The sequence below is a fragment of the Sus scrofa genome, chromosome 14 (genome assembly GCF_054392235.1).
Source record: "Sus scrofa isolate SSC_HxYL_T2T_F1_AM1 chromosome 14, Sscrofa_HxYL_maternal_Yorkshire_Landrace_v2.0, whole genome shotgun sequence".
In the NCBI taxonomy this organism is placed as follows: domain Eukaryota; kingdom Metazoa; phylum Chordata; class Mammalia; order Artiodactyla; family Suidae; genus Sus; species Sus scrofa.
The window spans coordinates 62,484,852-62,510,577 of record NC_139396.1 but is presented as its reverse complement, the minus strand read 5'-3'; the positions used below and the strand labels follow the sequence as shown (position 1 = coordinate 62,510,577).

Here is a 25,726-nt window from a genome sequence, read left to right as displayed (position 1 = left end):
ATAAGGATTAAGAAAAGTACTCAGTTACACTAGTGCTAGTGTCTTTTATCATCTTTATTATTTTTAACAAATTCCTCATTGAGCGTTTCCAAAATGAAGTGAAACAATGCAGACAGTGCACCTAGCTTGTGCTACCAAATATGTGCTCAATAAAATGGTACTGGGTTTTCACTCCTGTTTCCCGAAAAAAGGAACTACAAATACCAGCATGCCCTCTGGCCCCAGTCGGGGATCCTACGATCGGCGCCGGTGCGCTGCATGACGGGAGTTGTAGTCCTTGAGACGCAGACCCCGCCTCGCCCCGGCTTGGGGGAGGAGGTTGGAGAGCCGCCCTGCCGGCCTTTGAATTTTGCCGCGAAAAGCGCGCGTGGCGGCCCCCGGCCCCGCCCCCCGCAGGACGCGGCTCCGCGTCACCCTGGTAACCGCCTCTTGGCCGCCGCTGATTGGGCCAGACCTTAGGGGGCGGGCAGGGGGCGAGACGCGGCTGCCGCTGCCGGCGTTAGAGCCTGTCAGTCGGGCCGGAGCGGAGCAGCGGGCGGGACAGCCGGGCTGGTGACTCCGCGAAGAGGCTCTGCGCGGCGCCCGGGGGAGGCGAAGAGCCGGGTACGCCGCCTGTAGGGCGCGGCGCGCGGCACCTGGGCCCGAAGCGAGACGAGGCGCTGGCGTGCGTCAGGCGGTGAGAGGCTAAGGCCCCGGGAGCCCCCGCGCGCCGCCCGGGGCCAGGGGCGCGTGAGAGCCCAGCGCGAGCCGTCCCTGCTGCAGCTCCGGAGCTCGCACGCCCAGTGCACCATCCTCCGGGCCGTCTCCACATCCACCCTGCGCCACCTGGACTGGTTATTTCTCGGCGCCGAGGCCCCCGGGGCTGCACCCGAGCCTCCACCGCCCGCTGCCACCACAGCGGCTTGCCGCTGCTCTCCGGCTTCCCCTCCCCCAACACCCGGGGCTCCGAGCAGGAGGAGGAGGGGCTGGTGCATTCTCGCCGCCGTTCTTTGCAACCTGCGGGGGCCGGTGCATGCCCAGCGAGGAGCCGGGCCGCTGCAGGTGCGTTCAACCTCAGAGGAGACGACCCCCCCCACCCCAGGCGAACCTGGGGGCTGCAACCCACCGGCAGGCGGTCGAGCGAGAGGAAGCAACAAAGACAGGCTGCTGCTGGGGCCGGCGAGAGGGGCCGCGGCCGCCGGGCTCCTGGTGCGGGCGGAGAGGGCGCCCGGGGGAGCGGCGCCGGGCGGAGCTGCAGCCCTAAGCTGGACCCGGAGGGGAGGCACAGCGCCGCCCGCCGGACGCGGTGAGCACAGGCCCCGGGGAGGATGCGCTGCCTGAGCGCCCGCGCGGCCCGGGTCGCGGGCGGGCGCGACCCCCACTGAGCCGAGAGAATCCCCACCCTCGACTTCGGACGGCGCGAGCCGGCGCCTGGATCGACCTCACCGACAGCGTTCTTTCCCACCTGGAGGGAGGCGTCGGCCCCCAAGGGGGGATTCCTCAGGCAGCCTTTGCCACCTCTGCATGGCTGCGACCCGGCGAGAGGAGAGTTGTGGCCGCTGAGACCTGGTGTCCTTCGACGGCCTGGCTGATTCGGTGAGTTCCGCGGGGCAGGGTTCCGGGGCAGAGCTGGGGGCACCCGCTGGGCTGGCGTCGGGGCAGCCGGATTGAAAAAAAGAGGCCCTGGGCTGTTGGGGATCCTGAAGCAGCGATGCCCCTTGTCTTACCCTCCCCCCGCCCCCACCTCCCCACACACAACTTGCCTAGTCCGGCCTCCCGGCCGGAGCTGACCCTGGAGGCCCGTCGTGAGGACTCCGGTGGAGTTCTGGGTGGGGCGTGTGCTGGAGAGGAAAGGTCACCCCACCTCTAAAGCCAACAAAGGTAGCAGCTCAGTCATCTGAAAATTCCCTGGCAACTCTAGCATCTTAGAGGGGTTGGGGGGCCTCCCAGAATGGGACACCTTGGGCTTCTCCCAACTAGCCTCTGAAATCTTCCAGGGACATCAGCTTAGAGAGGTACTGCAGAGTCCCGACCACGCAGGTGGCTGTATTGAGGATTGTGCTGAGGCTAGGCAGTAGCAGGGTCCCCCTTACCGCCGGCGTTCCTACCAAAAACTCGCAGGAAAGAGGGGTTCCCCAGTGGGGCCACGGCTGTGACGTCACTGCCAGACCTCTGATGTCACTGGGGTTGCCTTGGCGACGTGACTTGTCTGCACACCCCCTCCCCCAGGCCGGAGGGGGCAGAGTGGTGGTAACCTGGAATGAGGCTGGATGCCTTTGGGTAGTGGAGGGGTGAAAGCGACTTTCCCCACCCCCACCTGCAGTCCTCTGACCTAAATCCCCAAAGGGGTAGGGAGGGAGGCAATGCCAGCTGTCCCTGCTGTGGCTCCTCCCCGCAAAGACAGGTGTTCAGCTTTGCCCCTGTAGCCTGGCAGTGCCTGGGGGCGCAGGACTCCGGAGTAGAGCAACTTTCTGCTTTCAAAAGGGGTGCTGCAGAGATCTCCCTGCACCCCAGCCAGCACGCTGGAGTTCCCAGGGTCCCCAGAGAGATGCCGGCCCCTAGCCCTACTTGTGCCCAGGAAAGCAGGGGTGACCTGCCCTCAGCCAGGGAAGGTGCAGAGGAGCTGCTGCTTGCTGCCCCTCCAGTCCAGGGCTTCCCCTGCTCCTCAACTCCCAGATGACCGCCCTTGGCCAAGCCTGAAATCCCAACTGCCCCACTCTCCTCTCAGTGTTTAGATGGTTTTGACAAGCATAGTGTGGTGCTTATTAAGTGAATGGAGGGCCAGTCAGGCCCATCAGGGCTAAGATCTGAGTGAGCCTGCCCCTGCCAGGGGCCAGCTTTGATGTGGGTCAGGTGCTGGCCCTCTCCACCCCACCACACCCCAGCCCTGGCCCCAATCCTTGTGAAGGCCCAGAGAACCCCTAGCCAGCATCCTGCTGCTGGCTTTTTGATTCCTCGTCTAAGTTTCTTCCAGCAATTGCTGCCAGTGTCAGATGTGGGTGAAACTGCTGTGATCACATTTCTAGAAAAAGGTTAGAGCACTGTGTCATTGCTTCAGTGGCATGGGGTGGGGTGACAGCAGAGGGGAGTGTGTGGGGGGGTCATTATGAGAAGCCAGGCCCCAGTCTCTACGCAGTGAGCATCTTTCCCCCTTTCCCCCCCCCCCCGCCCCATTTCAGGCTCTCTAGCTAAATTAACAGGTCAATAAATATCGGTGGAGCCGCTTTGGGGGGCTTGGCAGGGAGAGGATATTTCCAGCTGAAATGGTGTCGTTAAACACACAGGCTTCCAAGGACAGAGCAGCAGCAGATGGGGGGAGAAGTGGGAGAGGTGGGCAGAAGGGCTGTTTGCGCTGCCTCTCGAAGCTTCCCAGTTTAGAAACAAACTCAGAGTGCGCGCCAGAGATCTACAAACACAGGCAGTTGGAGGTCCTCCGTGGAGTATTTACACTTCCACAGCCAAGGCGGAGGGAAAGGCTGTCAGAATTGGGCAATTCCTTCTGTTCCCTTCCCTAGGCTTGGCAACAGCACCAGGCGACAAGCGGGAGGGAGTGCCAGCTTACCCAGCATCTCCCTATGTGCCAGGCATTTTACAGGATCTCGGTTACTCCTTGAAGGAGCTCATGTGCTGTGCCCCATTTTACAGAGAAGGAAACTGAGGTTCCAGCAGAGGCAGTGACAGGCTGTGCGTGCTCAGCCAGGCAGCTGCAGAGGTTTGGCTCTGAATTGGCTTGGCCCCGGACTGCCAGGGTCTTCTCGCCCCCTTCTGTGGGTGGAGTGGAGGCACCCCCACTTTTTGGACAAAGTAAGAGTCAGGGGCTATCCGCTATGGAGGGAGTCTGGCCTCACTGAGAAGCCTTGCCACGCTGAAACCTGGGTTTGAGTCCTGCGTCCCCATTACCTTTAGGACAGTATTGAGTAGAGTAGTAGCGACTTCTGTCCCAGCCTGTGGGCAGCCTGCTCCCCTCGCCCCTCTTTCTCCAGCACTGGGGTCAGAAAGGTGTGGCAAGAAGCCCCCCTGCCAGAAGGGTTGGGAGAGCTGCCTAGGTCTTCTTAGCAACTGTCCCCTCCGAGCTCACCTCGGGGAGGGGTGTGAGGCTGCCCTCAGCCATTCTGGGGACCCTCTTGGTAGGCACTCAGCTGATGGAGACGTTAAGGATGTAGATGGGGGCAGTGGCAATTTGGGCTCTGGACCCAGAGGTGCCCTGTGACTCTCAGAAAGGATAGGGACCTGCCATGCACGGGAGTGGAAGAGTTCTCTGGGCATCGGGAGTGGCCATGTTGCAGGCCTGTGAGTGCTGGGGTATGCTGGATGAGGGGCAGGGGTGGCCCTGGGGTGGGTGTGTCCTGGAGGCTTAGGTCATGGGACCGATTTAAGCAGGGGAGAGGATCCAGTGAGGGCTTCCTTAACAGGGACAGTGACCCTGGACATCCCTTCCAGTCCAGTGGGGGCAGGGGGGGACCTTCTCAGGTCTCCGGGCAATCTCCTCTCTCAAGGTTAGCTCCCAACCTCCCACCCACAGTAATCCTTATCATCAGTCTAATTCCACGTAAGCTTGCCCATCCCCTATCCCTTCTGAGCTTTGCAGTTGCTCTGGACTGGCGCTGGGCTGGGCAATGTTTCTTAAAGCCCAATGGCCCATGATGAAGAGCCAGGTTGTGGAGTTCCCATTGCGGTGCAGCAGAAGCAAATCTGACTAGAAACCATGAGGTTTCAGGTTCAATCCCTGGCCTCGCTCAGTGAGTTAAGGATCCATGTTGCTTTGAGCTGTGGTGTAGATCGCAGACATGGCTCAGTTCTGGTGTGGCTGTGGTGTAGGCAGGCAGCTTTTGGGAACCTCCATCTGACTCAGGTGTAGCCTGAAAAAAAAAAAAAAAAAGAACCAGGTTGTGGAGTGAGGTCCACCTTTGTTGGCTGTGTGACCTTGGCTGAGTAGCTTTGCCTCTCTGAGCCTCAGCTTCCTCATCTGTGAGAGGGAACTTATAATAGCATTCACTGCCCAGGGTGGTGGTAAGGATTCAGTGAGGGGACCACAGGCAGTGGCATACAGTAAGCCCTCAGTAAATGCACATTCTCACCGCCACTGGTAGCCTTGTCCTCAAAACGGGGGCCTCGAATGGCCCTCTCAGTCCCTCTTGGAGCCACCAATCAAAGACCCTAAGGCAGCTCAGGGACCCCCACCCTTCCAGCTGCCTCTGCCCGGTCTCCCTCCCACCTACCCAGGGCACCCCACGTGGTGAGCACACGTGGCTCCCATCTGAGCTCCTGGGGGGCTGGGGCTTGCAGGGGGCCCCCTCCCCAATCTTCCTTCTGCTCCCTCCTCCTTCCAGCCCCTCACAAACCGGAGGAAGCGAGCGGGAGCAGCTCATATTCATGAACCGTAATTCAATCAGGCGGAGATTCCTCTGGGCTGGGGCGGGGGTGAGAACGGGAGGCGCGCACAAAAGGGCCGCTTTATTACCTCCCGCGGGCCGGGAATTGCTGCTCTCCCCCAGCAGCGGCCGGAGCCGCCTTTATTGTGTTAACCCATTTGGGTGTCAAGAGCTATTGTGCGCTTTCTCTGCCTATGCGGAGCGGGCTGCGGGAGGAGGGCCGCGCGCCGGCCGGTCACCTCCGCGGGCGCCGCCCACCGCCCTGATTGGTTGCTAAGTGATTTGCATCCAAGGTAATCACTTTTATCTCAGAAGGATGTCGACTATAATTATAAGCTACTGACATCTTTTGAAATCTGCCTAATGACTATTTTAGTCTGCTCAGGCCGGGTGTGGGGAAGGGGATTCTGGAAGCTGGGGGTGGGGGAGGAGGCTAGAGGGGGATGGATTCCTTCCACCTGGACCGTTGGTACCTCACTTGAGAAATATCCGAGTGTCTACTGCGTGCCTGGAACAAAAGATGGGTCATGGACGCGGGAGGGGGCTGTTGCATTCCTGGGCTTAGTACCATTTCAGAGATGGGAAAAATAGAGGGCCTGTGCATGAGGGGCTTGCTCTGAATAAGTGGTCGGGCCTAAGTCTCTCTAACCCTTAAATTCATGCATTGGCCACTGGAGTGGTAGTGCAAACTGAAATAATACTGATAATCATTCCTGCCTGGTACCTCCCAGGTTTATGTCATAGCCCTAAGAAAGGCACCTGCTGTTACTCCCCCCATTTTACCAAGGAGGAAACGGGCACAGGGAGGTTACATTATGGCCCCAGGTCACATAGCCAGGGAGGGGCCGAAGTGTAAGGTCTGTTGATGGCCAGAAATGAGGGTGCAGCATGGGCAGTGAGAAGAGGGTGAAAGGGCAAGCACGGCTTCCGGCTCTGCTGTCCCCAACTTCTCTGTGGTTCCATTTGGGAAACGGGCACCAGCCTCGGTGAGGGCGCCCTGCTGGCCACTGTCTGGGGGCAGAGTTCTAAGGGATCAGATGGCCCACAGCCTCTATGGAAAGTAAGATGAGCCAGCAACTGACTTGAGTTCTGGACGGAGCCAGAGCAGGACTGGAGGACAAACACTGAGGAGGGGGAAACTGCAGCTGGCCGTGGAGGGCTTCCTGACAGAGGAGGCTTTTGCTCTGGGCCCTGCGGATTGGGTAGATCTGCCCAGCATGGAACATACGGGAATGTCACTGGCAGAGGGAGTTTGAGAACCCAGAGGCATGGCCAGGAGAGTTTATAAGACGCAGAGGTTGGGAGTTCTCGTTGTGACTCAGCAGGTTATGGACCTGACTAGTATCCATGAGGATGTGGGTTCAATCCCTGGCTCCACTCAGTGGGTTAAGAATCAGGCATTGCTGTGAGTTGTGGTATAAGTCCCAGATGGGGCTTGGATCTGGCATTGCTGTGGCCATGGCTTAGGCCAACAGCTGTAGCTCCAGTTCAATCCCTAGCCTGGGAACTTCCATATGCTGCAGGTGCGACCAGAAAAAAAGAGGGCAGAGGTGGAAGGGAGATAAGCTAAGAGAGCGTTCAGGCCTTAAGTGATGAGCTAAGTACCTGACTTGGCCAGGGGGAGAGCAGCCAGAAGCCAGTGAAGGTGTCTGGCGGTGAAGGGTATGCTGTGATCTGGGTGTGCATAGCCTTTATAGGGGCTAGGGAGTTGCAGCCTGGGATGGAAGCCTGGCTCCATTCTCTCTGGCTGTGTGTCCTCAGAAAGTCTCTTTTCCTCTCTGGGCCTCACTGCCCTCATCTGTTTAGGGTGTAATAGCAGTTTTCTCACAGGCTTGTCGGTGGGATGAGCTTGAGTATGTAGAGTGCTGGGCGGAGCTCGACTGAGCCTTTCAGATCCAGGTGGGCTCATGCACTGGCCCCAGCCAGTCATCCTGGCTCCTCAGCAGAGCAGCATCCCAGCCACAGCAGCTGTTTGGGGCCCTGGGAGCCCCTGCCATTGTGCAGAGGGCACAGGGGACAAAGGCCTGGGAGGTCAAGGGGTAAGGCTGAAGCTGGCTGTGAACAGGCTCCTGGGGATGGGGACTTAATGACTCAGAACTTAATGACCTAGAGTCTGTAGGGAGGGGGCCTCCCTTGGAGGAGAAGGAGAGAAGTCCAGCCACCAGCTGTCTCCTCCAGGATTTGCTGCCAAGGCAGGGGCAGCTGCCCAGCGGGGTCCAGGCCTGAGCTGGGCGCTGGGAGAGACAGAGGTGGCAGGGCCTCCTGACTACAGTCCCCAGGCCTGACCTGGGTGCTCAGCTTTGCCCCTCAGCATCTGTGTGACCTCAGTCTCTTCATCTGTCAGATGGGCTGGGGTCCACTTTGGAGGGCAGCTGTGAGGCTTGGCAGGCACCGACAGCAAGTGGGCAGTAAACAGGAACTGCTATTTTTGCTCTTTATTCATCCGCTTATTCAGGGAGATTCACTGCTCCATGCCAGGCTCCCTGCCAGGTGCTGGGGATGCAAAGATGAACAAGCCCAGTTGCCTTGAAAGGTGGTGAGGCCTCACACACACCATCACAGGACAGTGGGTAGGTCACAACAATAGAGGAATTCACAGTGTGCAGGCACTGTGTCAGGAGCGGGGGGACAGCCAGTCGTGAACAAGCCAGATACAGCCCCTGCCCTCGGAGGCCCCTAGTCTTTCAAAGTCCACTTGGAAGTCAGAGGTGGAAATTCCTACTTCCAGCTGTAGTAGCCACGGAGGACTCCCTGGAGGAGGAGCCACTTTCCATTGCTAGCTTTAGGGACTTCCCTTTAAACACCTTTGCCTATTAGGGAATCACAGGACACTGCTGGCATCTACTGCATGCCAAACAGAGCTTCCCGCTTTGGCGTTTTAATCCTCATATGGTTAGGGGAAGGATGTCTTTGTCCCTGTTATGCAAACAAAGAATCTGAGGCTCAGCAAGGGGAAGCGACAGCCCAGGGCCACATGGCAAGTCAACAGAATTATCCTCATGAGCTTTTGCCTGTCCTCTGCCTGTAAGGGCACTGGGGTGGGTGGGTCTGTTGCAGAGCGTCCTTGGGCAGGAGCTAAGGGGACCCAGTTCTGGGCCAGCTGTTGCTTTTATGAGTTCACGACCTTGAGCAAGCCCCCCTCCACTCCAGCCAGGCCTCAGCTGTGTCCTCTGTAAAATGTCAAGGATTGCAAATCCATGGCAGGTCTGGTTTTGCCTTACACTGCTGTGCCCTTGGCAGACATCACCAATCAATTGCTGCCCCCTTCCCCCACTGAGTTCTTCCCCTGACCTTGGGTTCTTGCCAGGGCTCTGGGCAGGCAGTACCAGTCAATCAGCAGGGCCTAGGAGTAGAAAGCCTGCTTGCCAGCCTGGTCTCAATGAGCTCAGGGGTCCCTTTTGCCCATCTCTATATGGATTCGTCTTCAGCCATGAGAAAGGTTTAGGCATGAGAGTCTGTTACCTTCCTCCAACTCCCAGGAAGACCTGTGTCCCCATCCACAGAGCCCAGCACATACTCAGTGTGGATTACTCCAGGCAGATTCTGAATACTTTTAGGTCTGGATAATAATAGTAGCATTTATCAAGCTCTTCCTGAGAGCCAGGTCCTTCCCGGGTGCCCTCTCATTCATCATTCACCAGGGCATCTGCAGTGTGCCTCTCAGCACCACTAGGAAGAAGTCTTAACCCATTTTACAGATGTGGAAACCGAAGCTAAGAGCCGGTAAGCACTGCAGGGTTTTGCACTTGCTGAGTGGCTGAGCTGGCATCCAAAACCAGGTCTTGAAGTCCACAGCCTGGGAACAGTCCAGGCAGTCTTCTTGGAGGAGGTGTCCTTAAAAGCCAAAGCCTTGAAGACTGGTGGACTTCTGACAGGCAGAGCTGGGCCTTCTGGGAAAGGGAAGGGGGGCCCTTTTAGGTGGAGGGAACAGTATGAGAAGCAGCTTAGAGACCACAGGCAAGAGTTTTGAGGTTAAGGGACTAGTGTATGGCTGGGTGTGGCTGGAATGTGGCAGGGTGAGGGGACCAAGGAGGGAGCCAGGGGTGGTTTGCATTTAGACTCTGCCCTCCCTTAGTCAGGAACTAGTTGGCAGCTCTTGGAGCAGAGGAATGATCCATCCTGTCTAAGTGTATTTATTCACCACCTCCACAAACCTAGGGTGATGTCAGCAGGTGCTTGGGCTACCCCTGGTCTACTGGAAGCTTTAGCCTAGACCCTTGCCAGGCATATAGTAGGTTGGCATCCAAGAAATGTTCGTTGAATGCATAAACAAATGAAAATGCCCATCAGACTGAAATGTCTCTGACATCCCCGTGGGCCCAGCTGTAAGAAGAGAGGCCAGGGTCCCTCTCTCCAGGAAAAGTTGCACACCAGGCCTAGGGGTGGGGGCCAGGGGAGGGAGGCATGCAGGTAGCTGGAGCAGGGCCTTCCCTCCTGGCCCCTCTGACCCTGCTACCTGTCCCCAAAGCCCTCCTAGACCTTCCCTCAGGGCTGTCCCCTCTCCTCGCCACCAGGCGTGGCAGGCAGCCTGGACCCAGTGCTTGGGGGGATAAAAGATGAAGGTTCGTGACCATTTTTTAACTCAATAAAGGGAGAGACAAGCTGCAGGCTGCAGGCCGGAGATATAATTAGTTCGCAGCAGTGGCGCTTTCTTGATTTAGCTTCTAAGAGAACAAGACAAGGATGTTATACCCAATTAGCAGTAACATCCAGTCGGAGCCTCAATAGGTGAGATAACAAGCTATTTTTATGACTTTTCTTTCCCAGCTTGGAGGGGGTTGGGGGGGAAGGGGGTATCGGGGCCTTATTTCTTTTCATCAGGGAACAATTATTAGTGAACTCAGGATTTCCCAAAGCCAAATGATGCATTTGTTAACCCAAATAAGCAGGCGTGCTGGGGTGGCAGCTGGGGTGGCAGGCTGGTGTTTTGAGGCCAGGAGCGGTGGAAGGGATGCAGGCCCTTCACCCCTATTTTGGAAGCCTTTGGCAATGCAGAAAGCCCCTTAGGTGGGCAAACGGAAGCCCAGGCCCTTGAACTATTCTTAGTGACCACCTTGACTTCCCTGCCTGCTTCAAAGAGGCACAAGGAGGCTGGGCCAGTTCCCCTGGGGATGAGGAAGGAGCCAGTTCTGTCAACTCTTCCTGGCACCACCCAAGATCCTTTGTGCCAACTGGGCCAGAGGTTCTGGCTCCTCAGCCTTGAACCTGATGTCGTGCTTTGCCTGCTGGACCCCCGTTATGGCTCACTCTGGCCGACCACCTTCCCGCCTGTGATGGGTCCCAGCCCCAGTCTCTGGCAGGGGCTGAGGGGTGATTGCCTCCACTCTTCACACCCTCATTACCCCTGCCGCCGGGGCACCCAGTACTGGCCAAGTCTCTGCTGGGCAGGGAAACCCCGCCAAGCTCCACCCCAGATGCCTGGCCACACTCCGACTCCTGGCGAGGGCTGGGAGATGCCCGGAGAGGAAGCTGGCATGGCTGCCTCAGCACCCTATCCACTTGGGCCACAAGCCCGGAGCAGGTTCCTGGGCCTCCAACCCATCTTGCAGAATGTGGCCCCACTCTGCCCCACGTCCCATCTCCTCATCAGTGTGGAGCCCTGCGCTTGTGGTTCAGACAACTGACAAATCCAGCCATGCAAAGTGGGAGTTTAATTGCAAACAGTTTTTATGGATCATGGGCCCATCTGTGCCACCATATGCAAAATGAAAAAAAAAAAAAATCCCCCTTAAAAAAAGTGCTTCTCGCCACCCCATCCCCCAAACTGACTCCAAAAGAAACAAGTTGCCAGGGTTTTTCTGGCTAGAGAGCCATGCAGGGAGCTGGGACCCATCCTGGGGGCTTCCTTCAGGGAGGGCCAGGCAAAGTCAGGGGGCTGGGTGGGGTGGGATGAGTGGGCCCCAGGGGCCTGACTGCTGAGAGGAGGCTTTTTTTGGCCTCAGCAAACTGCCAGAGGTTCCTAGACCCACTGGGTGTTCTCTGGGCTCCAGGCCTTTGCCTGTGCTGTAGAGCTGTCTGCATACCCGAGGTTCTTTCTGGGCCACCTTGCCAGTGCTGTTGCCTAGAGCGGGACATGCCCAGGAGTGGGGACTGCCCAGTGTCCATGGAAACGTGGGCCTGAGCAGTGCTGTGGGGTTCACGGATGAGACACCTCAACTTCCATTGCTAGCCCAGGAAACAACTGCAGGAATTCATTCCCCCAGGCTGCCCAAGCTTCATAGACTCCCCTCCTCCCAGTGGTCCCAGCCTCTGCTGTGGTCCCCATCCCAGCTCAGAAGATGAGCCCCACCCGAGGGGCCAGCCCTTCTTGGGACCTCAGAGGGGTCTTCCATCTGGGGCCTGCATGGCCTGGGCATGGGGTTTCTGAGAGCACTCCCCTCTGGGGCAGCCTGCCGGGGTTCCATTGCTGTACCACCTCATCCCAACTTGGGGATGTCACCCTGTTGTTTCTCCCTTTTCTGTGCCTCAGTTTTTTCCTCTGTAAAATGGAGATAAGAAGTGGAAGCAAGAGAGTTCCCACTGTGGCTCAGTGGGTTAAGAATCTGACTAGTATCCATGAGGATGCAGGTTCGATCCCTGGCCTCACGTAGTGGGTTAAGGATCTGGCTTTGCCATGAGCTGTAGTGTAGGTTGCAGACGTGGCTCGGATCTGAAGTTGCTGTGGCTGTGGTGTAGGCCAGCGGCTGTAGCTCCAATTCAACCCCTAGCCTGGGATGATGCAGCCATAAAAAGAAAAAAAAAAAAAAAAAGAAGTGGAAGCTACAATGTAGTTAAGAGCCTCTATATCTGTCATATCTCTTCCTCAAGGCAGGGTCTTTGTTCACTGATGTCTTCCCAAGTGCCTTATCAAGACATTTGATGTTGAATGAATGAGTGAGTGAGTGAATGAATGCATGAGCGTGAGTGAGGTATATGGAGGGCTCTCTGGGGAGGGCATGAGGCACAGGCTCCTGGCCCACCAGAAACTCAGGGTTTGTTAAAAACCCTTTCTTTCTTTCTTTTTTTTTTTTCTTTTTAGGGCTGCACGTGCGGCATATGGAGGTTCCCAGGCTAGGGATCTAATCGGAGCTGCAGCCGCCCACTTAGGCCACAGCCACAGCAACGCCAGATCCCAGCCACGTCTGCAACCTACACCACAGCTCACAGCAATGCCGGATCCTTAACTCACTGAGCGAGGCCAGGGAACAAACCCACATCCTCACGGATACTAGTCAGACTCATTTCTGCTGCCCCACAAAGGGAACTCCTAAAAACCCTTTCTGTTAGAGTCTAGAAACTGCTCTGCAAACTGTGGGGATTATGAACTCCATTCTACTGATGGGGAAAACGGAGGCTCAGAGAGAGGGAGGGACTCTCCTAAGGTCATGCAGCTGGAAAAAGGCCAGAGCTGGGACTGGAACTCTGGTCTGACCATGTCCCTGGCCCTCATATGGTAGATGAGTAAGGTTAGGCCCAGAGGCAGGGAAGGGATTCAGCCAAGGTCACAGGGCAAGGAAACAGCAGGCAGTGTTTGTGAGGTCCTTCCTAGTCCCCTGTAAGCTGGGGAAAGTCAGCCCCTCCAGCCTCAGAGCCAGGCCGGCAAGCCCTGCCCTCGTCCGGCCCTCCCCCAGGATTCCTGTGCCTGTGGGTTTCCCCATCAACTTCGTAAACTGGCAGCTTGGCAGCGTGTGCCAGCTGCCAGACCCCATGCTGGGGTCCTGATGACCGAGGCCCTGAGGCCAGGTACTCAGTGTGGCCCTCTTGCAACAGGTGGGGGGTGGGGGGAGTGGGGCCCCCTGGGACCCCGGCAAGCACAGGCCAGCCAGGCCCCTGGCAGGAACCCAGGCCAGGCACCAGGCAGCCCATTCCCCGCCCAGCAGTGATCACCAGCTCCGTCGTAATCATTAAAACTATTAGAAGGAAACGTTCGCTTGAAGCAAATGTCAGGCGCCGAGTTGTGCTTTGTAAACGCTCACAATTAATGCCAATCAGGCCCGGAAAAAAGCCGGCCCGGAATCCTGTCTGTTTCGTCTCATTTGTCAGCTGGTGCCGCTCCATGTTGCACATTTTCATACAATTGCTATAAACATAAAAGGGAAACTCCACAGTGTTCCCGGGCGCCCGGATGGTGCGCGCCGGCTTAATTACTTGGGATTCTGCTGTTCAGTTGGCCGCCCCGAGCTGGTGGGAGGGGGGAAGGGGGACTTTGTGTGGCAGGGGCAGGGCTCCTGGGGGTCAGCCAGCGAGACGGGTCAGACTCTGGGCCCAGACCTCCGTCCCCACCTTCACAGGCTAAAGGATGGCTGTGAAACAAGGAAAGGAAAAACCTGCTAAAATGCACTTGCAAAATTCTCAAGGACTGAAGAGGGGTCCACCAGGCTTTGGCTTCGAATCCCAATTCTGTCTCCTCAAATGATCCAGCAGGCTGATCGCTCTTCCCCTGCATGCCAGGCACCATGCCACTTGCCAGTTGTGTCATACTTTCCCCACCTGTGAGTTGGGACTCTTAGGCCACTAGGTCAGGATTTCAGGCTTGCTGGGGCCAGGCTCTGGGCTGCAGGCTCAAAGCAGGCTTCTTCTCATTTCACTACTACCTGAACCCTTTGAGGACAGGCTGCTCTTCTTAATGACAGGGAGCAGGATGCTTCGCATCTCACAGCTGGAAGTGGTGGAGACAGGATGGATGGACCTGGGTGGCTAGAGCCCATCCTGTTGTGTCTTCCAGGGTTAGCTGTAGGGTTGAAAGGAGATGATGGAGCTGAAAGTCTCCAGCACACAGTAGGTGTTTTCATAAACTGTAGCAGCTGCCATCATACTGCCTGCAGATGGGCCAGGGGCAGGAAGGGGCTCAGATCCCGGCCTGAGCATCAGCGCCAGCACACGCGGCCCTTGCTGGATGGAGTGTGGAGAGGGTAGTGGTCCACAGGGGATGCTGTTCCCTCTCCCTCCCCAGGGGCCGAGCTCTCCAGGCTTCCAGGTTTGGGCTGAGGAGGGAGACACGGAGGACAAGGGCCACCAAGGCCAAGGAAGCCGCTGACTGCACGCCGGTCACATGTACTTAACCAAACCCCCTGGAGCCCAGGAAGCTGAGCACATTGTCATTAATGCCTCCATTGTACAGATGCAAAAACTGAGGTCCAAACTGATCTAGGGCTGCAGAGCTAGGAGGTGGGGAAGCTGGAGCCAGATTCAGGTTCGGCTGCTCTGAAGCCCTTTTCCTGCCTTTCTAGCCCCTTTCCCGTCATTGTCTGGATGTGAGCCCTGGCCACATCCACAAAACCTCCCCAGGACCCTTTGGAGCTCTCTAGCTCTCTGGGATGGGGTCTCCTGAGGCCAGGCTGGCTCAGCAGGGACACACTGGCCTTTGTGTAGGCTTGGGTAGGCTACGCACTGGCCAGGCAGGGCGGCCAGTGGAGTGGGGAGAGGGTAGTGCAGCCCAGCCAGCTAGGGACAAATGCTCAGAGCGGGAATAGAGGCCCCTTTGTGTGGTGCTCAGTGGGGGAGGGGGTGCTGCCAGCTGGCACCCTGCGTGACTGGGGAGGCCTGAACCCTCCACAGAGGCCTGCTGCCATGCCAGGGGACTGGCCGTGGCGTCTGTCATCTCCCTGCCACCTCCTTCCACCATTATCTGCCTTCCTCTTGTTTCCTGGGGACCCTGGCTGCTAGAGATGCTAAAGGGAGCCCGTAACCTGATTTTTTGTGGGCCTACTATGTGCCAGCACTGGGCCAGACCCTCCACCCACCCTGCAGGTCAAGGGCAGTAGTCCCATGTTATAGATGAAGGCACTGAAGCTCAGAGGAGACAGGTGTCTGTCCATCACAAGCAGCTGGTTCTGGGGCCAGGATTTGGCCAACTTCAAAGCCATTTCTTCCCATGGAGTTGCCCTTCGTGCCCGGGACCCAGGGCTGTGAGGTGAGGTGCTGCCTCAGTTGCTGGGGTGGCCTGAGGAAGGCAGCTGGCTGTCTTTGTTGCCTGGGCAGCAGGGTCTCGGGCAGCCATTTCCATCCCTCCATCCTGGCCAGTCTCTGGGCAGCGGCTGCAGCTTTAGAGGAGACCAAACCCAGGACCCTGTCAAGGGCTGCCCTACCCATTAAGCATTTGATCCCCTTAGCTTAAACATGAGAATGAGGAGTTCCCGCTGTGGCGCAACCAGATTGGTGGCATCTTGGGAGCACTAGGATGTGGGTTCCCCAGCCCAGCACAGTGAGTTAAGGATCCGGTGTTGCTGCAGCTGTGGCTTAGGTCAACACTGTGGCTCAGATCTGATCCTTGGCCCGGGAACTCCATGTGCCTCAGGGCAGCCAAAAAGAAAAAAAAAATGTGAATCAAAGAGTATATACCCCAGGGAGCACTGGGGGATGTAGGCCAGCTCACCGAGCTCGACACCTGTACATACTCAGGCTGCATAAACACGGCCTGGGGTTTCCAGGCACCCCTTCTACCTCCTGGGAGAGGTGAGAGGACAAGGCAGTGATGAGGTGGCAGGGATGTGAGAGTAACTCTTAGGAGCACAAGCACATGGCAGGGATTGGCTCACTGGGCCCCTGCCATAGCTCCATTTTGCAGGTAAGCAGACTGAGGCTCAGAGAGCTGAAGTGGCTTGTCAAGGGGCCCCGGGCCCTAAGGAGCCCAGGAACACAGTGAAGGTAGCTTCTCAGCTCTTAGGGTCTCCTGACCCCCACCTGGCCTGTCGGGCAGCTGTCCACTGCAGACACTGACCACATCCTGCCTGTGAGCCCAGCCCTGTGGGAGGCCCAGACCCACCCACAGGAAGCCCCCAAAAGCCACTTGGCCACCCGCAGCCCAGGCCAGCAACCTGGGCCAGCTTACACCCTCCAGGCCATTCCTGCTCTGTGCCTTTGCTCTGGCCAGGGCTCCCACTGGTCGTGCCTTCCCCACCCAACGCTCATGGGGCACACACATGCCCCCTCTGCAGGTGACTCCAGCTCTCCTTCTTCCGTAAAAGGGCTTGGAGCCCCCTCTCCTCCTGCAGTCTGCTTGCCAATGCGGGAGCCCCAAGCCTCTTCACCTTCTCCCAGCTCTCTGGGGCACATAGTAGGCCTTCAGTGAAGTCTAAACAAAGATGCAGCCTTGGCCGTCAGGATCTGGGCCCCAGCCAGCCTAGCCGGAGAAATAGATACAAACAGTGACAGACTGCATGTCCGGGGATGGGGTCAAGTGCAGGACATCCAAGGAGCTGGCAGGTCCCACTCCAGCTCTCCCTCCTCTCCCCAAGGGAACAGACACTTCCGAGCCTTTACCGTGCTCCTGAAAAATCGGCCATCTCAGTTTAATCCTTCCAGGGCCAGGCAGGGGTTTACTGATGAGACGCAGCTCAGGAAGGCAGATGCCGGCTGAGGTCACACAGCTTCTGCTGAGCTTCTCTCGGAACCTTGAACCATCTGACCCCAAAACCTGTGCCCTTCTCCCGGGTGGAAAATTCAGGTGCCCAAAGGGCCAACCAGGTGACACAGTGATCACAGCAGCTGCCACTGGGCCTTGTGTGTGGGCTCCAGAGCTGCCACTTTTAGTTAGTTTGTTTTTAAGACAAACCAGACAATGAGAATTTTAGATGAAATTATAGTTCTCTTCTTTTCAATATTGGCAACCGTGTCACAATTTTTTTTTTTTTTTTTAACTGCAACAGACAGGGCAAAGAGAAGATGTTGATGGGGGGATTTGTACCCTTCAGTGACTCAGCATTGTCTGGGTGGACGGAATGATGGGGGTCCCAGGATGTCTCACCGTCCCCATCCCCGTTCCCAGCCCGCAAGAGCCCCTCAAACCGAATAGCCAGCCGCTCAGCGCTCCCCTGAAGACACCCCCAGGCGCCGCCTTCACCGCCAGAGGCAGGAGGCAGGGCCCGAGCCCCACGAGGGCACCACCCAAATAGCTATAATCAGCAGCCTCGCCAAGACTTCAAACTCACCCAATTATCCTGCGAGGGAAAAAAAACACAAAATGAAAACAAATTAACATGTTTGCATAGAAGCTGCTGCAGCAACACACACAGCCGCGCACACGCACATGCTGGCGCATGCCCTGGCGAGGCTCCGAGATGCCGCCGCCACCCCCTCTCTAGGACTAGAACCCACCTGGCAGGGCTGGGCAGGACCAGGCTGGGCCTACTGCCCAGGGCCAAAATGTGGCATAGGTTCAATGACTTGATTGTCCCCATACCTGGCTGGGCACTGTTTCAGTCCACTGGCTTTCACTTTCTTTATGCTTTTTTTCTTTTCGGATGTGATAAACGTGAAATTCATTGTATGCCAGAATTCAGCCTCAGTGATCTGAACCCCTTCCTTCAGATGGGGAAGCTGAAGCACAGAGAAGTTAGCTGACTTGCCCAAGGCTGCACAGCTGGCAAGTGGAAGAACTGGGCTTTGAACCTAGAGACCACTTCTGACATCTTCCCTGTAACCACCACCACATCTTCTCTGTGGCTCCATCTTGTCTGTGGGTGACGTGCTAGACCTCAGCCTGGCCATCAGAGCCCCTCCACCACCACCCCCAGCCCCTCCAGCCTTTGTCCATCCTTCCCTCCCACACCCCACCCCTGCCCTGCATGCTGTCTCATGTTGTGTGTGTGGTGGTCAGGGTGGCAGACCCCCATGGATATAAGTTCAAATCCCTGGTCTACCTGTCCCTCACTGGATGGCTTTGGGCAAGTGGCTTTCCCTCTCTGTGCCTCAGTTTCCCCTCCTGGAAGATGGGGATAATAATAGTCCCCTCTCAGGGAGGTTAGGAGACTCAGCAGGTGACTGACTGCAGAGTACTACCTCTGGCATCTGCCTGTGAGACAGGGGTCCCTCCTCCGAATGCCTTCTCCCTCCCCCTGCCCAGCCCCACACCAGGTGGGGTCAGTTGACCCTACAAGGCCTGGCTTATCCAAGAAGCCCCTGCTGGGTGCCTTTGGGCTCCGGCCAGGTGCTGCCCTACCTTGCCCCTTGGAGCACGAGCATGCAGTCAAGGAGACCAGAGGCTTCCTCCTCAGAAGCTGATCACCCTGGGAAGGACCCCTCTTATCTGGCTCCTTCGAAGCCCCGTCTGCCCCGGGGCTAGGGTTGCTGGGCGTGTGTGCCTGATCATCCTGCTGTGTCTGAGTTGTTCCCATGTTCTGCTGCCTGGCACACAGCGGGTCCCCAGGAGAGCTTGGGTGAATGGCGCCTTCCCCTGGGCCCCACCTTGCCCTGGGCACATCGGAGGCCTGTTCCTGGGAGTAGGAGGAGAAACAGTGCTAGAAGGAGTTAGGATTTAAGATCTTGGAGCTCAGTGGTCCCCAGGCCCCTCTCCCTCACCCCTCAGGACCACAGACAAATCCCTTCACCTTTCCATCTCCTTACTGCCGTCTCTGCCCATGACGGTGGAAGCTGAGGGCGGACATTGCCAGCGCTCTGGGCACCCAGGGCACAGCCAGTGACCATAATTGATACTTAGATCCCCTGGCTTAGTCCTCCCCATTGGCCAAGTGAGGAAGGGGAATTTCTAGCCCCATTTTTCCGATGGAGAAACTGAGGCCCCAGGGAACTCAGTGACTTAAAGAGAGTCCTTTTGGTAAGTGGCAGAGCTGGGGTTCAGTCACAACGGTTCTGGTGTGTGCTTTAGCCCTGGTGCTCTCTGGCCCTTCCTGGCTGCCACCAGGTGCCCACAGTGTTCGTGGTGCCCACAGGGGTAGTGCCTCGAAAGTCTGGAGAGTATGGACCAGTGGGACACCATCCTGTTGGTGATGGTGGAGGATTAACTTCATTGGCCTCAGGACGGCCCCTTTGGCATCCATCAGCCTCACCTACAGTCGCACCCACCCAGTGCTCACCCCAAGGGGGCTTCGTGGGACAGTGGGTGCCCACTTGGAATCCCAGCCTTCCCTTGGCCTGGCCTAGCCTCAGGCTTAAGAGTCCCGCAGACCTGACTTCATGTCCAGACCCCACCAGGTGACCTCAGACAGACCCTCGGCCTCTGGCCCCTCCTTCCTGAGAGTAGGAGGCGTGGCCATGCCCACACCTCTCAGGAGGGCCTTGAGGCTGAGACATGGCTCCAGCACGTGGTCACTGCTGGATGAAGCAGCCCCCTGCCCAGACCTCCTGAGGAAGAGGCCCTCCCTCTCTTCCAGAAGCTTCCCAGCCCTTGGGCCTCCAGGACACTGCTTGGGGTGGGGTTTGCTTTGCCTCCAGCCCATGCTCTGCGCACCCACCTACGTTGAGGAACACCCGCTCTGTCCTCTGGGGGTCCAGGTGTTCCAGGCGTGCAGAGGGGGTTGTTGGCTTGAAGTGGTAAACTGTGTAGTGAAACCAGGTGGGAGAGACCCCAGGGGCCAGAGCAGATGACGGAGAGGAGCTGTGCGCCCCGGGCCTGCAGGGAGTGATGGGAAAGGAAAGGCCCCAGTGCGTCCTCTGTTTGTTCAGTAGTGATTTTTTGAGCATCTGCTCTGTGCCTGGCCTGGGAGTGGGAAGACTAGAGACCGGTCCTCTAAGCCCCTGTTAGAGGACCAGGTGAGCAAGGGGAAAGGGACAGGGTGGGTATGGAGTGGGGAAGGGGTTCCTGCAGGGCCTCAGAGGATGTTGTTAGAAATTCTTTGGAGGAGGTCCCGCAGTGGCTCAGCAGTTAACAAACCCGACTAGCATCCATGAAGACTCAGGCGTGATCCCTGGCCTTGCTCAGTGGGTGAAGGATCTGGTGTTGTCGTGAGCTGTGGTGTAGGTCATAGATACGGCTTGGATCCGGCATTGCTTAGCTGTGGCATAGGCCAGTGGCTCCAGCTCCAGCTGGACCCCTAGCCTGGGAACCTCCATATGCCATGAGTGCAGCCCTGAAAAGACAAAAAAGACCAAAAAAAAAAAAAAAAAAAAGAAAGAAAGAAATTCCTTGAAGAGTGAGTTCCTGTCGGTGGCTCAATGGGTTAAGAACCCAACTAGTATCCATGAGGATGTGGGTAGGATCCCTAGCCTCACTCAGTGGGTTCAAGGATGCAGTGTTGCCACAAGCTGTGGTGTAGGTCACAGATGTGGCTCGGATCTGGGGTTCCAGGCTTGGCCGCCTACCAGCTGTGCACCTCTGGGCAAGGCAGTCTGTCTCTCTGAACCCAGCCTCTTCCTACCAGGTTGTGGAGAGGGTCGAGGTAGGATGACATTCAGTATGAGATGGTTGAGAGCCGGAGCGAAATACACTTGGAGGTTCAAACCCCCGCCTTGCCCTTGTAAATAGGGTGGGAACTGGTTGGGTGCTGTATGGAGCTGTGTGTGGCAGGGGGCGTGAAGCTGAGGGCCGGTGGGGTGCAAAAAGTGGGGAGAAGGTTCTTTTTCCTCCCCCATGACAAAAGTAATATCCCTCTTTTAATATTTGAGAATGGCAAGTCTGATGAAGAAAAATTCCGGCATCATTGAGCTGCCCAGAGCTGGGTCTCGCATCGGGACCATCCTTCCCAGGTGTAGGGCACTGGGGCATAAATGACCATCCTGGCCAAGCAGGGCTCACGTGAGCTGGTGCCTGGACACAGCCAAGCCTGTCCCGGGCCCCGCACTGATCGGCACGTTCCAGCCTGGGCTTCTGGGAGCCACCTGCCCGCCCGGCCGCGCAGCAGCCCATTGTCTGGCGTGTGGGGGCTCGGAGCAGCCGTTGTTCTGCACACATCTGATCCCGTCTTTTCCACATCAGATCATTTGTAACCGTCACCAGGCAATCGGGCCCGTCGCTGATTCAATCTCGGCTTTGTGCTGTCACAGCCGTTTTTCTGCACCGGGCTGATTTTGAAAGGAGGCCCATCTTCTGGGCCCGCTTTTCAGAAGCAGGGGGAGGGAGTGGAGGGGTGTGTGTGTGTGTGTGTGTGCGTGCGTGCGCGCGTATACATGTCTCCCCCCTCCCCATGTACATACACACACACAGGCCTCTGCTTCTGGTCACCGAGAGTAGCATTTGGAATGAGGTAGGTGGGCAAGGGCCCCAGGCTGCCACCCCTGCCACCATCCCCTACCACCTGCCCACCCTGAGCACCTACTGTGTGCCCCCTCCATTCATCAATAAGATAATTTCAAAGTGGTAATGACAGCGCAGGAACTACAGCGGGGACGGGATAGTGGCTGGGGCAGAGGGTTGCCAGCGTAGACGGAGTGGTCAAGGAGGGCCTCTTGGAAGAGGCGTGAATGAGGAGACAGAGCCGGTCAGAGTACCACCCCACCTGAACTGAGATGTCCTCTAGGTTGAACAATGCCCTCCCCCGCCCCAGACTTCAAAGACTTACTCTGAAAAAAAGAATATAAAATACCCCATTCGTAATTTTTGAATATTGATTACATGTTGAAGTGATAGTATTTTGAATATATTGGATTAAATAAAATACATTATTAAACATAATTCCCCCTGTGAGCACTAGAAAATTTATGACATTATTTCTCTTAGAGAGCACTGGATGTAGAGAGTATTTAGGTAGAGACAAAACTAATTGCTAAGGCCCTGGGGTGAGACCAAGGTTGGCCTGTTAGAGGACCAGGTGAGCAAGGGGAGAGGGACAAGGTGGGTATGGAGTGGGGAAGGGGTTCCTGCAGGGCCTCAGGATGTTGTTAGAAATGGCTTGGAGAGGGAGTTCCCTTTGTGGCTCAGTGGGTTAGGAACCCAACCAGTATCCATGAGGATGTGGGTTGGATCCCTGGCCTTGCTCAGTGGGTTCAAGGATCCGGCATTGCCCTGAGCTATGGTGTGGGTCACAGATGCAGCTAGGATCTGGCGTTGCTGTTGCTGTGGTGTAGGCTAGTGGCTACCACTCCAATTCAACCCCTAGCCCGGGAACCTCCATATGCAGCATTTGCGGCCCTAAAAAGACAAAAGAAAGAAAGAAAGAGAGAGAGAGAGAGAGACAGACAGACAGAGAGAGACAGAGAGAGAGAAAGAAAAGAAAAGGAAAGAAAGACAGAAAGAAAGAAAGACAGACAGACCTAGGAGGCCAGTGGGGGAGTCCTGAGTGGGGAAGGAAGTGAGTTCCACCTAGAAAATCTCAGCCTGCAGGGTGGAACCTGGGGTGCTGGGGCACGTGGTAAGAGCAGTGGACCTGCTGGAGGGTCAGCTAGGCCCGATTTGCTTCCCAGAAAGCTGACTGCATCTGTCTGTCTGTCTGTCCTGGATTTCAAAACTTCTGGGCCTTCCCCTCATCCTGCCTCTCTCTCCACCCACCTCCACCCTCCCCAAGCAGCTGCTCCCTGTCAAGTCAGTGAATTTACAGTGCACCCCAGCTCCTTGTCTCCAGGTGGCCAGGGGTTGAAATCCCTTCTGAAAAGTTATTTTTAAAAAACAGAATTGATGGCATATTTACCATAGAAAAATTATAAATACAGAGAAGCACGAAGAGGAAAAATCAAACACCCCAGAGACAGTGGCACAGCTGGGATTGAACTCACGTGGCCTGGCCCCTGCACCCCAGATCTGAAATCACAGTGCCCTGTGGCCAGATGACACGGAGGGAGCTCCCCCACCAGAGAAGGGCTTGGGGACCCTGCAGCCCCCATCTCCACCACAGCAAGGGCAGAATGGGAGACCTGGCCCACTTAAGAGTGGGGTTTGCTTCTCAGGGGTTAATACATTTATGTTTGTGCTCTTGCTGGGCCCTGTCCTGTGTCTCCAACCCTGCCTAGAAGGCTCCACTCATCTTCTGCCCCAGCCTGACCCCCAGAAGCATCTGTTGATCCCTGGCTTAAAGACCAGCGCTCACAGCCTGCTTTTATCTCCCACCAGCCGCTCCGCCCCGCCCCCCTCCTAAGCTTTTCTTCCCTAAGGGCTCCTTTCCTCCAGGGCCCAGCCTTCCTCTGTTCTTCCCCTACCCCCAGGGTCTAATCCTCGCACCGCCTCTTCTGCTGGGTTCCTGCTGCCTCTGGAAGCCCCTCCCCGCCTTGGGCCTCTGTTTCCTCACCTGTACCCAGAACGCGGTAATCACCTCTCTCCTGCCAGGCTTGGGGCTGGTTAAATGAGGTGAAGTCTGTAAAGTGCTGAGCCCATGGGGAGCACTAAAAATAAAAACCAGCTCCTATTAGTGCTCTGAGTATTAGATTTTCTCCTTCCCTGTGCCAGGGTTAACCCTGAGTTGTGAAGGCGGGGACCTGGGGAGCAGGCAGGGGAGGAGGTGAGAGGATGGCTTGGGCGCTGCAGTGGGGCTTACCCGTGCCCTTTGCACAATGTTGCTTCTCCCATACCCACCAGCCCTGCAGTCCTCTGAACACGTTGCTTCTCCCGGAAGGTTCCATGACCTCCCAAACTGCTGGACTGGAGCCCTTCTGCTGGAGCCCCCAGCCCCATGATCTGTATCATAGTGTTGATGACACTTGGTATTGGCTCCCGGCTTCACCCCCGCCCCCACCCCACCCCTTTGCTGGAAGGTGACTGCCACTTGCCCTTAAGGAGCCTACCTAGATCAGAACTAGGAGGGGAACAAATGACTTGCAGGGTGGGTCCCTGCCCTTGACATCCTCCCTGGGATCTGGCTCTCAGGGAAGCTGGGTAGGGGGTTCTGAGATTTGGGGGCTTTGCTCTCCCAGCGGGGGCTTCTCCAGTATGCATTTGCATGACAGCGCACACACACACACACACACACACACACACACCCCATTCACTCCCTAGGTACTGTGGTGCAGGTGCAGGTCGCTGGGAGAGAGCCAGCCAGGTCTGCTGCTGGTGGCAGTGACTGCCCATCTCACCCCGTCACTGAGGGGCCGGCTTTCAAGCCTTCATGAGCCTCTCACTTACCCTTGCACCCAGCACCTGCTCTTAGCCTCTCCTTGCCCTGAACCAGCACTTGTCCACAGGAGTCAGATTTCCCCACCTTGAGGCTTGGGGAACCCTGCCCCTGTCCCCTCTGTCCTGGTGACCCTGCCTGGCCTGGCACAAAGGAGGTGCTCTGAGTTTCTCCTCCAGCAGCCTAGCGCTGCTTTAGGTTAACTCCCCACTTTCTTTCAGGTCCCTCTACACTTGCCTGTGTAGCTCCCTGCCTTCTTCACTTGGCTATTTCCTACTTACCTGTTGATAATAATTGTAAACGATACTAATAACAGCTACCACTTAGTGAGTTACTGCTGTTACCCTAGCGCTTTATTTGTACTAAGCCGTGGTAAGGAATTAACCCCTTTTTCAGAACACGAAAGCAAGGCTCAAAGAGATGAAGGCATGTGCCCAAGGCCACAGAGTGAAGGGATAATTCTGGGATTTAGTTAAAGGACAAAGCTCAAGCATCTGGTTCTGAAGCCTGGGACACAATACCGTCACCCTCCTTATAAGGCAGCAGGGCTGTCCCTTTGTCTTGACACCCAGGCTAGGTAGGGTGGCCCCATCAAGTGCATGACTCTCTGCCTTGTAATTGCCCCTCTGACGCACACACCCATCTCCTGGCATCCACCTCAGCATCCAGCAGAAGACCTGACACACAGTAGGTACTTAATCTGTCACAGTGTCCCTAGAGATTGGAGTGCTGCCCAGGGAAAATAACCTCAAGGTAGTTCCCATGGCGACAGACGTCATTAGGCTCCCAGGCTCCACCCAGCCCCTTTCTCCCGGTTGCAGGCAGTGGGAGCTGGCCGTGGTGCTGAAGGGCCCTGGCACAGCCGCCCACCCCAGACAGCAGCTCCTGTGTCCCAGTCAGATGCTTCCTGAGCCCGTCCTTGCCCCAGTTTCCTGGGCCAGCCTCTTGCCCACTCTTCCTTCGTGAGACTGTTTTCTGAGGGCCTACTATGCATGGGCACTGGTCATGGCACCGTGAACCCACGGAGGAGGGATGAGGGAGAGCCCTACGAGGTACTCCATTCCATTATTCATCAAAGATTTATTAGGCATCTTGTATGTCTGCAAGAAACCTTTGGGGAACGTGACTTCAGTTGAACATAGAGTAGAATTTCAAGGGTTTTCAAGCAGAAGGGATTGCAGGGCAAAGGCCTGCAAGTGTGTAGGTGAGAGGCGTGTCAGGAGGGATGCTCGCCTCCGGACTCTGCTGCCTGCCATCCAGAATTTATGATTGGTGGTTCACCCTTTGGTCTCCTCTGTGGCCCAGAACCACCAGCATCTGTGGCTCCAGCGCCCCGCCTAGGGCCAGGCCCTGAAAAGGTGCAAGGAACTAGGAGCTGGCAATTAAATGGAGGGGTGTTTTCTCCCAGGCAGGCGGCTGGCACCTCTGTCCTGGTATCAGAGGGAGCCAGGTTATGCTCTGTAGCCCAATTTGCATTTTAGAGAGACCTCTGGCCTGTGGGGGTAGGGTTGGATGCAGCGGTAATCTTGGGTAATCCTGGCCATCAAGGAGGCCTCCTCTTGGAAGGGGGCAGTACCCTCCCCCCCACCCCAACCTTAAAAAAAGAAAGTGAAAATCCCCTTTCTGGTGCTGCGACCCAAATGGCAGTGGGAAATAATCACTTTTCACAGGCCCCTTATCCAC

General features: G+C 56.8%; 1 protein-coding gene across 1 annotated transcript in view; it reads left to right on the top strand.

Moving 5' to 3' along the window:
• Positions 1 to 511: 511 nt before the first annotated feature.
• FAM222A (family with sequence similarity 222 member A) overlaps positions 512 to 25,726 on the top strand; it is a 56,922-nt gene continuing 31,707 nt past the window's right edge. Inside the window, exon 1 of the mRNA XM_084995595.1 lies at positions 512 to 1,575. The gene's annotated coding sequence lies outside the window, so the exon portion shown is untranslated. The remainder of the gene's footprint in view (positions 1,576 to 25,726) is intronic.